At 40.6% G+C, this 15,919-nt stretch overlaps 1 protein-coding gene and 1 non-coding gene across 5 annotated transcripts in view; one reads left to right on the forward strand and one right to left on the reverse strand.

Moving 5' to 3' along the window:
- The window catches only part of col4a6 (collagen, type IV, alpha 6), a 137,853-nt gene that overhangs the window by 36,000 nt on the left and 85,934 nt on the right, over positions 1 to 15,919 (forward strand). The window lies entirely within an intron of this gene.
- On the reverse strand, positions 15,809 to 15,882 carry trnan-guu (transfer RNA asparagine (anticodon GUU)). The gene has a single exon. It is a non-coding gene; the product is annotated as a tRNA-Asn (tRNA).

Raw genomic sequence — 15,919 nt, forward strand, 5'->3', positions numbered from 1 at the left:
TCTTGTGGCTTCATTTAAACACCAAATTTAGTTGATGAAATGTTGAAAACAGTGAAAATGCCGATCAGAATTTCCCAGTGGACACTGTCAAGTCTTTAAGAAGCTGCAACCAGCTAACGATCCATCATTTTTCAGTGAGATTTGTTTGGTTGTGAAATACTGTATGTGTTTGTCTCTCTAAGACAGCAGGAGGAGCAGTGTTTCTTTATGAGAAGACGTATTTCACCAGCATCTGACATTTTTTGCCAAGTCTTCCATTGCAACACACTGTAGATGCCGTGCATGGTTGGGCAAATTCAGTTATCATTCAGCCTGTGACAGGTGCTCCGGTAGGCTTATATTTCAGAAGATGCATGATTTTTTTTCGCTGCAGTGTTGAGGTGTCTGATTTATGAAAGTAGCCCACAATCTGTTTTGGATGACCCATCTAGTGTGGTTGGCACTTCTCGCACACTGTCGAGGAAAGCTGTGAGAAAACACTGTCTGTGTGTGTGTGTGTGTGTGTGTGTTAAAAAAGACCTTATCAGTGTTTTGTGAGAGAATAACCTTTAGTTACACATTAGCCTTAGTTTTTACTTAACTGAAACTTCTCACACCCTGCTTTGTGAAATATATAATTATCTCAGAACGGGCAAAAATACATACTGCAAATTTTACCTGTCAAGCAGAAACCTGACTTTTTGTAATTAAGCCAGCAGGGAGGAATATTTGCCTGGCAGAGCTAAAAAACACCCAGCTGATTTATTGCTTATTTAACTAGAGGTGTTTACGTGGCACAGGCCTTGGTAACGATTTAAACAACATTTCTCAATATTAGCCACACTTAATGATAGGATAGACCTACTTCATCTTTGGAATTTGAAATACAGCCACTAACAGTCAGGCAGATGTTAAAACACAACCTTTTTCCTAGTTGGGAAAGTAGCAGAATCATTTTAAACATCTGTATTGGTACACAATGCAGCCGTGAATTATCATGCTAGAGCGACCCATCAGTATGCGACTGGTGATGGCTTGTCTTCGTGCAGCAGAAAAAATTGCTGCAGAGCACACAAATCATTTTCATCTGGATTTAATTAGAGGCAATAGAAGATTGGTATGCTTTCCAAAAGGCATCCAAATAGTGGGATGGGGCTCATATTTGACTCCAATACAGCAACCTGTTTGCATGCCTTTTCCTGAAGTGCTGCTGTCTCTTTCTGTTCAAGCCACGCCAGCATGAGAAAACCAAATTGTTTGACAGATAAACCAAAGTACTGGACAACTGGACAAAATGAGAAGAAAAAAAAAAAGAAAAAAAGAGAGAGGATCAGGTGCATGGCTAATTCCAACAGCACGTGATGAAACTATTGTACATCCTTTCTCCGCCATCACCACCCCTTTCTCTCTGTCACTGTGTCCCAGATCTGGGATGTCCGCTTGTGACCTCTCTACCCCCATTCACGCAGACAGAGGGGGTCCCAAGCATGTTCGCATAAACATGCAAACACACACAGAAAGACTTCTTTCTCACATGCAACAACCCCCCATTGGAACACAGCATTAGCCCACTATCCCCACACTTCTGACCCCTTATAATGGCCAACTCAAAACACGAGTTGTGAGTTTTTCCATCTCGGATCGGTTCATTTGAAGGATGCTTTAGAGGCCCAATGAGTTAGTACAATTTCTTTTTTTTCTTTTTTTTAAAGATATTTTTTGGGCATTTTAAGCCTTTAATTGATAGGGCAGATGAGTGTGAAGGGGGGAGAGAGAGAGGGAGTGACATGCAGCAAAGGGCCACAGGCTGGAGTCGAACCCGGGCTGCTGCGCCAACAGCCTTGTACGTGGGGCGCCTGCTCTACTACTAAGCCACCGACGCCCCAATGAGTTAGTACAATTTCAAAGGAAAAATAAGGATAAAAGTAACATATACATGTGTATTTTATACCTTTAAGAATCCGGTGACCCCTTAGATTCAGGTTGTGGATGATAGGTTGTAAACCACTGGCGTACAGCACGGGCAAATAACTGAGAATGAGACTTCTATGACTTGTTTTGTAATGTGGCGTCATGCTTGACCTTTACACCATTTCTTTAAAGGACTACATACTTTATTGTTGGCTTTAAAGGTGGCTCTGAATAGTTCAAAGCTTGCTCCTTCGCAGACGATGGCGACTTGTTTAGAATAAATTCCTGTATTGAAGAACAGGTCAAAGAAAAAGTCAGAACATAGAAAGTTCTCAGATCCCTCTTGCACCATATTAGCTTCATTGCTGTTTATCTCTATGTTAAGTTTGTTTCAAGGCCTCGCAGTTTTTCCACAACATATTGACTTGTGCCATTGCGTTCTTGTTCAAAAACCCAGCTGAACGTGTAGTGTATCAAGGGATTTATTGGTGTAGCAATTATTGTTTGATATCCAAAAGAAGTTTCCTTGAAATGTAGATGTTTTGGAATGAATGGGTAAAAGTTAATTGTATGGTTTGTCTGATTAACAGTCAAATGGCCACTATGGTCCAATTAGATGTCCTGTCTCACCCAAACCTGAACGAATCAGGGTAGCGAGATGATGAGGGAGCAGGCAGTGGCTCATAGCCCAGGGACAACTGCACGATTACGGCTGTAGAAACGTAGATCTTGTGGATCCTCTCTGGAAGTCTGCAGCTGACAGATGTTTGTGGTTTGCGTTTACATTTCAGGCAAAGCTGAGTGCTGTTTGGCAGACATTTATTCAAATTTTTATGTGTTGTAAAAGGAAATATTTGATGCATTCAAGGTGTGTTCGTGTGTGTATGTTTGTGTAGAGGTCAGGTGGGGTTGCACATGTTTAGGCAAGACAAATGTTCTGGGGACTTTTTGATGAGATAGTAGGAAACATGTTGTACGATTGTCAATGATAGGGTTTCACACCACTTTGAGAAGTGATATATAGATAATTTCCCATCCGACATGCATTCAGTCCTCTCACACTCAGTATCTGGCAGCCGTCCACTGTCTTCATGGGTGGCCTCGGTGTATACACCGACAGCAGGGAGGTTAGTTGTTAGTGCATCAAACGTCCACACACATGCACAACCTCAGATGCACACCTTAGCTTGTAAATCACTCAAACTACCAGTTTATTTTATCCCTGATGTGGGTTATGTTCCTCAGATACTCTGAACCGCAACCAAATGAGCATAAGCAGATCCCGCTAACGAAAACATTACACTTATCTTTGCAGTGTGGTCAAAGGCTTTTAAGTTGTTGAGCGATTTGGTGTTTTAGTAAGGGTGCTAAATAACTTAACACCTTACAATTAATTTTAAAATGTGGTCTTACCTTTGGACTGGGATGGGAATGCAACCCAGTGACCAATTTACTACTGCATGTTCCTCTCACAAAGCTCTTTAAGTGGAGTTCAGATTTAAAAAATGTAAAGATTTAAAGCAACCTGACGCCTGGGTCACAGGTAGCACACTGTGATAAAAGGAACCAATTAACTCTTTTCTGCCTCATTCACTAGGGCCCTCACAATGCCCCAAGCCTCTTTTATATCTACAATACCACCATTCACGCAGCCCTCGAGTAAAGCTAACTTATACCTGTAACCCAACCTGTGCGGCTAATGCTAAAGCAGCGTAGCTACTGATCTGTTAAGCTAGGCTGTCAGAAGCAAAGACAATATTCACCTGCAATCTGATCTCAGTCGGCGTTTGACTGAAGATTTGGGATAGAAAAGAACAGAAACATGAGTTGGAAGCTCAGTTTAGAGAATCTTAGTTTGTCCTAACTTGGCTATGGTAGGAAGAGCAAACTCCCCTTTCCTGTAGGATTGGGCAATGACACGAATTGTGCTTGGTTTCTTGTTTTACTAGTTACACCTAGTCCTGCAATAAATCCTTCTGTCATGGAGGTTTTCATGTTCAGTTTTTTAATTGAAACTAGAACCAGTTTTGGAGACTGTAGTTTGTAGTGCTGTTGATTTGTATTGTATCATATTAAGAAGTGTTTCTAATATACTGTGAACCCCATTTACATCAGACTGTACCACCGATTTAGCATTACACTACTAAAACATGCTGTTCTCACGATGGACACTATTACAACTCTGTGCAGCAGTACCAGAGATATCAGCTTTTTATTCCATGCATTCTTCTTCCTTCTACCTTCTACCTAACTATATTACCCACAATGCAACTCAACTTTTGACAGTCCAGTTGGAGATTCAGGTGTTGTACCGGCTAATGTAGCTTTGAGCTTCTGAGAGGTCTTTCTATCTCGACACCTCCCGATTTTTTATTTTCGAACTTGGCGTCACGGTGGTGCAGTGGTTAGCATTGTCGCCTCAAAGCAAGAAGGTTCCTAATCTTCTTCTTCTTCTTCTTCATCTTCGTCTTCAAGTTCTGCATAGGTTTGTTAGCTTGCCAGACTTATGCAACATATCTGATTGACTCTTGTCTCTTCCCCCTTAGTTACTGGAAATCTGGTATCTTCTTGCAACATCTGAAAATAACCAACAGGCCAAAAAGGTTCATCTACTCCTTCTCCTCTTCATTCTCTCATTCTGCTATCTTTTTTTCTCAATCTTGCAGTTTATGAAGTTAAGAAGAGAAGATGCCTGTCGTGTTTTTCATGTCACTATCATACCATCACCTGAACATTTCTGCTCTACCTTGATGTTAGTCCCCTGATGTATGTGTCGATTTACCTCTGCCAAGGAGGTTATATTTTCGGTGTTCTTTGTGTGTTTCTTTGTCTGTTTGTCAGCAGGATTCGGGACAAACTACAGGCCAGTGGATTCACAGGGTGGATACAAAAAGTATTTTTTTTTTACTTTTGATAGCATTGCAGGATATCCCTGTGTTTTTGGTTTTTAGTGTCTTAAAGGAAGCATTGGTTTTATAAGTGGAGTAGTGCCCTCGCTCTCCAGCCACCAGCAGGTCTCTGACCTACAAAGTCACCAGATTTTAACAGTTCCCCAGGGGCCCCTTAAGCCCCTCACATGGAGCAAAGTGGTGTCTGGGGACTGCTCTGTGTAAAACCTCAAAGGCTACTACCGTGTGTGTGTGTGTGCGTGTGTGTGTGTGTGTGTGTGTGTGTGTGTGTGTGAAAGACAATGTGTTTGGTGTGTGTGTGGCCTCTGGTCCAGTAATAATCTGCAACAGGTTACAATCCATCTCACTTGGTTCGTGTCGACATGCAGCTCCTCTTAAAGCTAGAAGCCCATCCGTGCTTTTGTGTGTGTGTGTGTGTGTGTGTGGGTGGGTGGGTGTGTGAGTGACCTCCTGTAGAGTGGACTGCGGTGAAGAAGATGAGCAGCGCATTGTGATGTGGTGTTTTTACCGTAGCTAAGGAGAGAATAGCATTACCATTCAAAAGGGCTGCTGTCGCGGTGGGAGGGGGTTTAACAGGGTCTCCTGCTCCTCTGCTATGAGCTGATTCTCAGCTGCTTTAACACACCACGGTGTGTGTTGCTTAATATATCTTTTGAATATCTTTCTCTGCTAAATGGCAGTAGTGTATAAAACTTAAAATTTTACTTGTTATTGAGTCAACTTTAACTTTATTTTAAGTGCAGCATCACCCAATGGGCCTCTGCATACACAAAAAACATCATATCATCGCTGTAATGTCAGTATGATACCATGTGCCAAAACCAGAATGATGTTTTAAGAAGCTTTAACAGATTTTTCTGCAATTCTTTATAAAAGTTTTAACAAATTTTTCTGTAATTGTTCATTTTTTTTTATGTAACAAAAGAAGCCGAATGTTAAACCTGTCTGAAAACATGGAGCCATGCAAGAACATTGTCTAAATGAAGTGAATAAAGTCTAAAATTGGCAAAATTATTATTTAAATCAGAAGCTAATTGAATAGAAAACACTTGCCCTAGTTTTTTGATATTCAGTGCCATGGTCACATTTCAACTGGTAGTAAAAATGGCTTGAGGTTTAATTCCCTTTGCGTATTGGTGTCAGATGGAAAGTTAGCTCCAAGATGTCAGCCTGCTTTTTGAATATAATGCATTTTAAGTTAATCATAAAAGAATTTGGAGACCAAAAAATTTAAATTCCTCAACACTTAAAAGAGCAACGAATCGAGTTATGAGTTAAAAGACAATAAATTATTAATTTGAGATGTCCACAATATTTGTAGAAAGAGACACTGTGTATCTGTGAACTTGTGCATCTCTTTCACTCGTGGATGGAGAATTGTCCAGAGCACAGCTGTCCACTGGGGGTCAAAGGTCACCTTGAACCCCTGCAAAGGCCTTCATGCAGTGACCTGGTATTGTGTGTCTCCCTTTCTCTCTGTTTCACACATACACAGAAGAAAACTCTGTCACTTAAATCAAAGGGTCATCGCTGTCCTGTCAACTTAATTAGAGCATGAAAAGTAGCGATAAGAAATTAAGCGAGGAGAAATAAATGATAACAGAAATGGAGAAACAAAAAGGCAAAAAGGACGTAGACTGAAACGACTGGAGAGTCAGGAGTAAGAAGAGTGACCGAGAGATGGACAGGAGTTCTTGTGGGGACAGACAGAACAAAGATATAAAGAGACAGTCGTATATCTGTCAGCGTTGTGTCAAGGGGCTGTTCAGTGTCTTTATTTGCAAAGGTCACGGGCTGATTCACACTCACGTACACACAGGGAGCTGACCTCAGTGTGCTGAGTAACTATTTCATTAGTCTTCAAAAAGGCTGCTGAACTCGCCTCTACAAATTTTTATTTTGTTTGTGTGTGTGTGTGTGTGTGTGTGTGTGTGTGTGTTTGTGTAAGTGTGTGTGTGTGTATGTGTGTGTGCATGTGCGCGCCTGTGTTAATGGGGGAGTGAGTCAATAGCCTCACATCAACTCAATTTATAGACTTTTTTGCATCACTATGAAAAGCCGTAAATTACCGGGGCGATCCCAATCAGCTGCCCTCCCTCTTTCTTCTCTTTCTTACTCCCCCTCCTCCCCTTCCCTTCTCCCACTGTCTGTCTGTCTTTCTTTTCTGTCTCTCTTTCTTTCCTCATCTGTCTGTGTCGAGGCTCATTCAGAGGGCACTGGGGCAGAGGGCTCATGACAGGAGGATGAAAGGGTCAAAATTAAAAAGAGGAACAAGTTGAGGGGAGGAGGCAGAGGACGAGGCAGTGAAGGAATTTCACATCACAGAACGTGACAGGACTGAGAGGTAGTATATTTGACTAAATGTAAATTTACAGGTGTTCTTCCAAAATTATTTCTGTGCTGATGTTTTGGACAGCTGTTGTCGATCAACAGTAGATTGATTGGCAACTTTTAAACCATACAGACTCATTTTGCACCTGCAGTTTCCATAAACTGGTGCTACAAAAACAAGGTAATATCCAATTTTGGAATCAGTTATGCTGACAATGATGTTGAATTCAACAATATAGCATATCATATAGTTTGATTCCTCTCTCTTAGACAGTGGTGGAAGGAGTACTCAGATGTTTTACTTGAATTAAAGTAGCAATACAACTGTGTAGTAAAAGTTTCAGCATGAAGATAGCACGAAAAGTAAAAGTACTCATAATGTGGAATGGCCCTTTTCAGAATAATATAGATTAGATTATAATTATTGTCCAAAATCCAGATTAGATTGTAATCATTGATGCATTCATGTGTTGGTAAAGATGGAGCCAATTTTTACTATATTGGATAGGTGGCTTGTCAATTTCATGTGATGCATTAAGTTTTACTTTAACCTTTAAAAATAGGTACAAGAAACTCAAAATGGTGCTGAAGTAGAGCACTTGAGTAAATGTATTTAGTTACTTTCCACAACTGCTCCAAGAAAAGTGTAGCTCTAGTTATAGCAGCCATCAATGCTGTCGGTTTATTGGCTTAAATTACAACTGAAGACGCCTGTACCTGAACAGTACAGTAGCCTCCTCAGTCCAGCTTTATAGAAACGGACCATGATGCAGATGCTGCAGAATAATAATGTTAACTAACTTCTTCAAATCAGTTTCACCCTTCCAACTCACACTAGCCTTTTCCATTACCCTATACAGATAACTAGCAGTCTTTCATCTTCTTACTACTTTTTTTTCTCCCCTTACCTTACCTCACCTCACTTCACCTCATATCTCCTCTCTGTGTACTTTCGACCTCCACCCCTCTATCTCTCTCCTTCTCCCCTCAACTTTCTGCCTCCCTGAATCCGACACATGCAGGCTGTGCAGATGTACCGATTTAACACCCTTCATCTAAAAACACTAAACTGATCTGATCTGGTCACGATGCTCTCAGTGTGTACGTGTTTGTGTGTGCGTGTGTGTGTTCACAGACCGACAGATCACCTCTCACCTGCTCCAGGTAATTAAAATAATTTCAACAGATGTCCCCCATTGGAGTGAGAGAGCGTAATTATACAGATATTTAGAGAGGCTATTTAGAGAAACTCACAAGGCTTGACTGATTGATAGTGGCTGAGTTGACAGTCAGAACTGTTGTTCATGTTAATTCCTGTGGGAGTTACTACAAAGCACTGTCCTGCTTACATAAGAGGCCAACACCAAACACACACACACACAATTTCAGGTATACACACACTTACACACTCTCTAAATACCTCAGTAATTACACGCTCTCATTACAGTGATGGATATTTGTTGATGCACATGTTTGCAGCTGAGCTTAACGATCTACATAATGTCCAATTATTCATTAAAATGTACTCTAGTTTTTAAAAAAAAGTATTTAAATGACGTAAACTTTTAAAATAGACAAACAACATTGCACCATTTTTTAAAATTTCGTGGCAATTCTATGAAAAATAAGTGATTTTTTTTTTTCTTTAGCTCTGTAGTTTTTAATCTTTTTATCTCATACAGATGTAGATGTATGGATGTAAAGGTTTAGATCATGAATGAATTTCCCTGACAAGAAGCTATATAATGTTAGCGGCTAACGCTACACAATGTCCTTGTGTTTTCTGTTGCTTCAATGAGTTTGTTGTGATTTTTTTGCATGTTGCATCCAACATTTTTCTCAAATTTTGTAATGTCTGCAGGTCTACTTCTTCAATTTTTATACCCAATTCCGGTTCCTTTTTAATGACATCTTGTTTTAATTCATTAATATGTCTCTCGTCATTGCAGATCTGGCAGTAAAATGGTGATTATTAATCTGCTTTTGTTGTCGTAGTCCTTCATGTGTTGTGATGACACATTTGACGGTTGTGGTTGACCTCTTCAACATGCATTTTCACTCCAGCAACGTGTGCAGAGAAACATTCAGATAAAAACAACCTGTGATGATTGCTACATGCTACATTACATTTTGTTGCAAAGGTTTGCACATGTCCTCGACATATTGTCGTAACTATGTGCATGTGTCTGGGACTTGTGTCTGTTTCTCAGATCAGCATATTGCAGAAAATATACTGAACTGTAAACAGAGCAACACGGAAGGTTAAAAGTATGCAAAGATAACAAAACATCAACAAGAACATGTTGATACACTTTCCGAAATACACACACATTCTGGTCCAAGTCTAAATGCGTGCGAGTCACAGTATTGTACTACAAATGGGAAGATGTGAAGGAGTTAGAGGTGCACACAGCCAGCTGCTTGGCTGAATGCAGGCTTGTCCATGCCACACTCTTTCAGTGATGCTTAGAGATGCTTATGAAGTACATTGAAATCCCGGTGCCGAACACTATCTGCAAATATGTAACTTGTTTAAACCTGCCTGAGGTTCCAGATGGTCACACTTAAGTGTGCCACTAAAGACTGAGTTATCAATCATGAAAAAGCACACCGGAGTGAAATTTCTGTGATTGTGTGATTGTTTCTGTGGCGCCAGCGTAAAGTAAAACAAACCATAAAAAGTATTTGTGGAGGCCGTCTGACCCAGGGCTGGCATGTGTGCATGTAAGCCATCATGGACCGATGCTCATATACACAAAAGCTACAAGTAAACATCCACGTGAGAGGTTTCAACAGACAGGAAATTTTAAAGACAAGTGCATTACATTCCTGCTTTGATAGAGGAATGAAACACACAGGCACAGACAGGAAATTTACTGTGTGCATCCTGAATTCCCATTTTTTATAGGTACAAGGCTAAAACAAACACACAGATACACCTGCGTTAAGAAACGTCCAGGTGAACATCCAGACAGGATATGACCCTCCGTCTGTCCACTCCCCAACTCTGTGCTATACAGTGCACTATGTTGTTGTTGGATCATGGTAACTTTCACAGAAATCTATTGTCTATTGGTTGGGGAAAAGGTCACATGGTGCTTTATGTTCATGGTCACGTCAGGGACAATAAACTCAATAAGTGACTTTCTGAAAATATACAACAAGTGGTCAATCCACCACTTTAATCCAGATTGAAATATCTTGTTAAGTATTTGAGTGATTGCCATTAAATTTGGGACAGATGTTCATGATGCCTGTGTCCATTTTCTTTGAAGAAAAGTTATCTCAGCAAAAAATATTAATTTGGCAAAACCATTTTTAAGTAGTTTTTCTGTAGGTTTTTGGTGTATCCTTGAGATCTAGTAGATTTCGTGAATGCAGTGCCTTTCTTATAAAACAAGCTGTTGTACAGTAAGGACGCAATCACTCCAGGATAGTCCAGTTTGATTGAGCGGGAAATGCAGAAAAATTTTACACCTCTATTTGGGTCGGTTCACTTTCACACTGCACTTTTTAAAGTGGACCAAACCACCTGGACAACATCACACAGTTACAACAGCTGCTTGTTTGGGGGCGGTATTGCCCAAAACAACTGCTGACCAGGAAGAAGAATACCCGGATCACCAATTGGCCCGGACCAAAATCGGAAATCCATCCCTTTCAGTCCAGACCTTAATATACTGCTGTTGAGTTTTTTTGTTTTACCTTGATGCGATACTGATATCCTCTCTGTGATTAGTCCGTTTGCATTTCCCACTGTGAGTGAACCACACTAGGGTGCACTTTCCAGTGAACCGAGACCCCCAGTTTTCAAGCGGACCAGGGTTCACTTGTTTGGTCCGCACCAGAGTTGGAATGAGTGTTCACACCACTCCAAATGAACCGAACTATCCGTGGAAGTGGACCAGGGTTCGTTTAAAGCAGACCAAATAACGGCAGTGTGAATGCGTCCTTAGTCTTTATCAACAAAAAGCAAAATAACTTTAGCAGTTTAGAAAGTAATAGAAAGAAACTCGGTCATAATCCCTCCAAACATCAAGAACGAAGACCTTTTTCGATCTAGTGCAAACAAGATAACTTTTTATGATCTTCTGCACACAAGTTAAAAAAATCTTTGGGTGATATAGGCCTTAATGTTTGATTGACAGTTGATTTTTAGCTGAGCAGTGCAACAAGTGAGTCAGAACAATGATGGTGATGTAAAAACAAGACCGTTTTTGAAGGAGAACTCTTGATTCATGTTGATATCTCTACATTTGATTAATCATTACATTGACTTTGAGCCAGTAGTCCTCACTTCAACATATGACATCTGTCAAACAGCAGCATCCCAAGAATTCTTGGATCTCCCAAGCCTTTCTCCAGATAAGTAAAATTATCCATCTCAGACAACAGACCCTCCTTCACTGTCCCTTTGAATTCCTAAAATTCCCAGATTTGGAGCTAAGTTCTCATATGAGGTCTCTGCAGACCATTAAACCCGGTGATCCTGACCCCCTGCAGCCGACAACATGACATTCCTGACCTCCACAGCTCACTCTGATCCACTCCACTAGAAACCCACTTCTCCCTGCTTTCATTACTCCTGTGTCTCTTGTCCTGCTTCCCTCTCTCTGGAGGTCCTTCCTCTGTTTCAGGGTCAGAGAGGCAGCAGAAGGGATGAAAGGTGAGGGAGAGGGAGGGAGAGAAGAGGAGGAGGATAAAGACAGAGGAGGGTTGTGTTAGGACGACGCCAGAATTTTTTAGCTGTTTTTAAAAAACATTAAGGGGACTGGGATTTAGTTCAAGGTCTGATGGACTGTTGATCAGTTTTGAAAGTTTTCTGGTGTTTGTCTTGGTTTTATTTCGGAAAACCTTTTCTGGCAAACTGTTAAGGACTTTCAAGGGTAGTTTAAACCCTGGAATGATGAACAAAGCAAAACAATGGATAGATGGAGTGAAAGATGGAAAAGAGAGTGACCATCTAGTTTGTGGGTCTGGAAAAGCAGCTGTGTGTTTAGGACGAGATGCTTCCTTGCTGACACATTCAGGACAGCACACACTCAGTCCATACACTTGCATAGTGGTGAGGGACAGCTATGTATGTCTCTTGTCTTGTCATGTAACTCTTGAAGAGACAGAAAAGACATGCAAGATAGAGGAATGTGTGTCACACACACGAACACACACACACTTGACAGCAGATGAGGTGATGAGTGACTATATCGCTTTGGGTTTGAGGGCATGAATGGCTGGTTTGCTATATGACACCAGTTTATATATTAGGCAGTGTAGCAGAGCCATTTAACAGGATATTAATCACATTTGGAGCTGACAGCTATACATTTTCCTGGGGTTTCCCAAAGTTGTATTTTATAGGGACACACCTTTCTTTCTCAACTCCCTCCTGCTGTTGTATAAGCATTTTTATTATGCCTTTGCACCGGTATAATATGCCTGTGGCCGGACACATTATGTTTTCGGTTTTTCCGCCCCATTCTTGTAAATGGAATATCTCAAAAACACCTTGAGGGAATTACTTCAAATTTGGCACAAACATCCACTTGTACCTGGACTGTTGTTGGCCACAACTCAAGAATTCATATGCAACTTTTAACATGGCGTCTTTGCAGAAATATCCATATTTAAACCATTGACAACTGTCATAGCTACATATGAGTCTGGACAGACATGGATGTAAACTGTAACTGCAACTTGGCTGGTTCATGGAGGCACACAACAGCGAGGCAGTAGTTCTAGTTTGCTGTAAATTACTAAAAACGTCTCTCACTGTTCAGATATTTTAATGTTGGGCTAAGAGACACAATGGCTGACAGAACAGCAGAAAGACAAATGTGTCTGGGCACTCACAGTTCAACCATAAGTCATTTTAAACACAGTGTAGGACAAGCGGAGTACCTGAGGGGTACAGGCTTACACACCTGGTTTGGAGCTGTCCTCCACTTCTGGGTCCCGTCATACATTTGTCTCCGTCTATATGGGCACCTTCACTCCCCTCACCTTTGGCCTCATCAGAGGAGGGAACATCTGGAGACGCATCGTTTCGCTTCCGTGTGATTGATATTGGCTGGTTAGTTACCCGACTATGACAGCACCTTGTTAGCTTGTCGTCACTGTCTGGTTGTTGATCTGATTTGTTCTGACGATGCAGCATCTAAACATATTTCAAGACAGCAGAGACAGACAAAACTAATTGGCTTAAAACTGATTTATTAAGACTTTTGCATGTTTCCTGTTGTGAATTTAGAGCAATTCTGCTGCTAGTACTGCTCCCTTTCATCAGTTTCTTGTTATTTGGAAGAAGTGGCAACTGAATGACTTGAAGGCGCAGTGTAGCTATTCCAGTTCAACACAATTGACGTCAAATTCAGCGTATATCTCGTCATGGTCCGCCAACTGTCCTTTCTGTTTGTGTGCTAAAAGAAAATCCAGTGTTGATACACAGCCCTTGCTTTTTAAATGGAAAAACACAAAGTGGCATTGGACCAAACCACACAACACTATTGTGCCGTGCGCATGAAAAGGAAAGGGGAAAGGTCATATGTGTATAAAGACAAATGCAGTGGGAGAAAGAGAGACAGTAAAATTAAGCTCTTGAAAGGAGTGTAATTGTTTGGAAGTTGAATTTTAATATCGAGTGTTTCTCTGGAATACCTGACTCCTCCTTCAAGTAGACTCACCCAGCTAAAGGTGTTATACGTTTACCTGGTTATTTAAACACATTGTCCCTGGGTGGACTTGAACCACCATCCTTTCAGCTAGCAGTCCAGTGCACTAACCAATCACACCATAGAGACTGCATTAAAATGTTACCATACCAGAATTAACCCAGCCATCCACAAATTAGAGATGTTGGCAGCAATTTAAAGGTCTAAAAAAGAGCTTGAGTTTGTTTAGCAAAGCTCTTATTTTTGCTCATTGTAGCTCTAAGACAATGGAGATTACAGAGTCTGATTTAACAGTTGTTCTAGCGTGCAAGCCAAAAAGATCGAAATAAGACCACTTTTGAGCTTTTAGTTTGTCTCTTTTGGTGAATTTGAAGCCCAGACTATAGTATGTTGCCATTTTGCCACTCCATTTCCACATTGGTGCCATTTGTGACAAAACTATGAAGCCCTTTTTCGATCAAAATATGCTGTTAGTATCGAGGTAAATGCAGGGAAAACGTCCTACGTGTGATAACTACTTGTCTAAAACAATCAGTCATGTAGAGTGTATTAAAACTCGACCTCTGTGAAGGCTACATCTGCACATATTCCGTGTTCCCTCAACATTACTTAAGGACTTTCCCACACTGCTGAACAGGTGCTTTGTGTGACTTCATCTTGGCTGATCTTCATCCAGACTCAACAAATGTAAGATATCATCAGTCACAGTTAGGAGATACTTTGTGCAGTAGTTCATTCACATGGATTATAATGTTGTTGTTTTCCCCAAATCTGTCCTAACCCAGCATTTATACAGGTTAATATTGATCTGTATAAATATTTCTTTAGAAGATAAACAAAACATTTTTTTGGAAGGCATGTGGATGATAGTGATAATATAACAGATATCATATCACACATCAGTTAAAGAGATTTTTTGTGCGAGTAAGGGTGGAGTAACTTGATCTAAGACACATAAAAAAACAGCTGAGGGACACTTCTAGCTGGAGATTTGGCACTGTGTGACACTGACACTGTGTGATTCTAAAGTGATGTTTAGACCCAATTTACTTCATAAATCAGCATGTTTCTCTGCTTAAACTCCATATTTAGACTAAATATATGATGGTACAGTTTCAGACTGTAATGCCTCAGGCTTGTTTTTGATTGAAATTTGATCTTTTACAAAATCTTCTGCATTTAGATTAGGGGAATGAGCATGATTTAGTACAGATATTCAGCCACTTCTTTGGTGAATATGGGTGGAATTTTATCAATCCCAAAGGAAATATGAAATGAAACAAGTGACATAACCCAAAAAACCCTGTAAGCTCCCCCTCAGGTTTTAATAAATACATCTATGGTACTATTGAGTCCGGCCTTTAACTGCATCTCAGCCCTTTTTTAAATTTCCTCGAGATCTGATCCACATTCTCACATCCAAAACTGGCTCCTAACCTTTATTAAGCAGCTTAAATAAAATATGTGACAGCCAAAATCAGATTGGATTGTCCCAAAAGAGCATGTATCAGCATGGTAAAAACAGATTGCCCAGTCATGTGCGCCCCCGTTGTCATGTCAGATATGTGTTGTTTGTCTGGTTGTCGGGGTAACTTGTCTTGTTGCCAGGTTTGTCTGGTAACATCCTCCTCCTGCTCGTCTTACATTCCAGATCAGTCTGGACCAAGTTAATGCGACAGATGGGTATTTGTGGAAGATGATTTCATAACAAGTTACTAATGACTAGTAGCACAAACACACACGGACATGCAGTAATGATGGCCGTAAATATACACATACTACAGATGGTAGTTTCGTACTTCAGTATACAGGCCAGTGTCTCTGAGGACTTTGATGCTGCTAACACTGCTTCCCACTTTTATTTGTTCAACAGTTTATTTTCTTGTTATTTTGAGACAGTTTAATCTGACTTTGCAAATTTGATTATGGTTTGTCCCACATTTGCTCCTGATCACAGAAAAAGTTACTTTTCATTAACATGTTACCTGGTTGTTGAAATATGAAACTCTGCGTCCCTGGGTGGGCTCGAACCACCATCCTTTCGGTTAACAGCCGAACGCGCTGACCGATTGCGCCACAGAGACTGCATTTACTACTAAAAAAAAAAAAAAAGAGAGATCA

Source organism: Epinephelus lanceolatus, chromosome 22 (genome assembly GCF_041903045.1).
Source record: "Epinephelus lanceolatus isolate andai-2023 chromosome 22, ASM4190304v1, whole genome shotgun sequence".
In the NCBI taxonomy this organism is placed as follows: Eukaryota; Metazoa; Chordata; class Actinopteri; order Perciformes; family Serranidae; genus Epinephelus; species Epinephelus lanceolatus.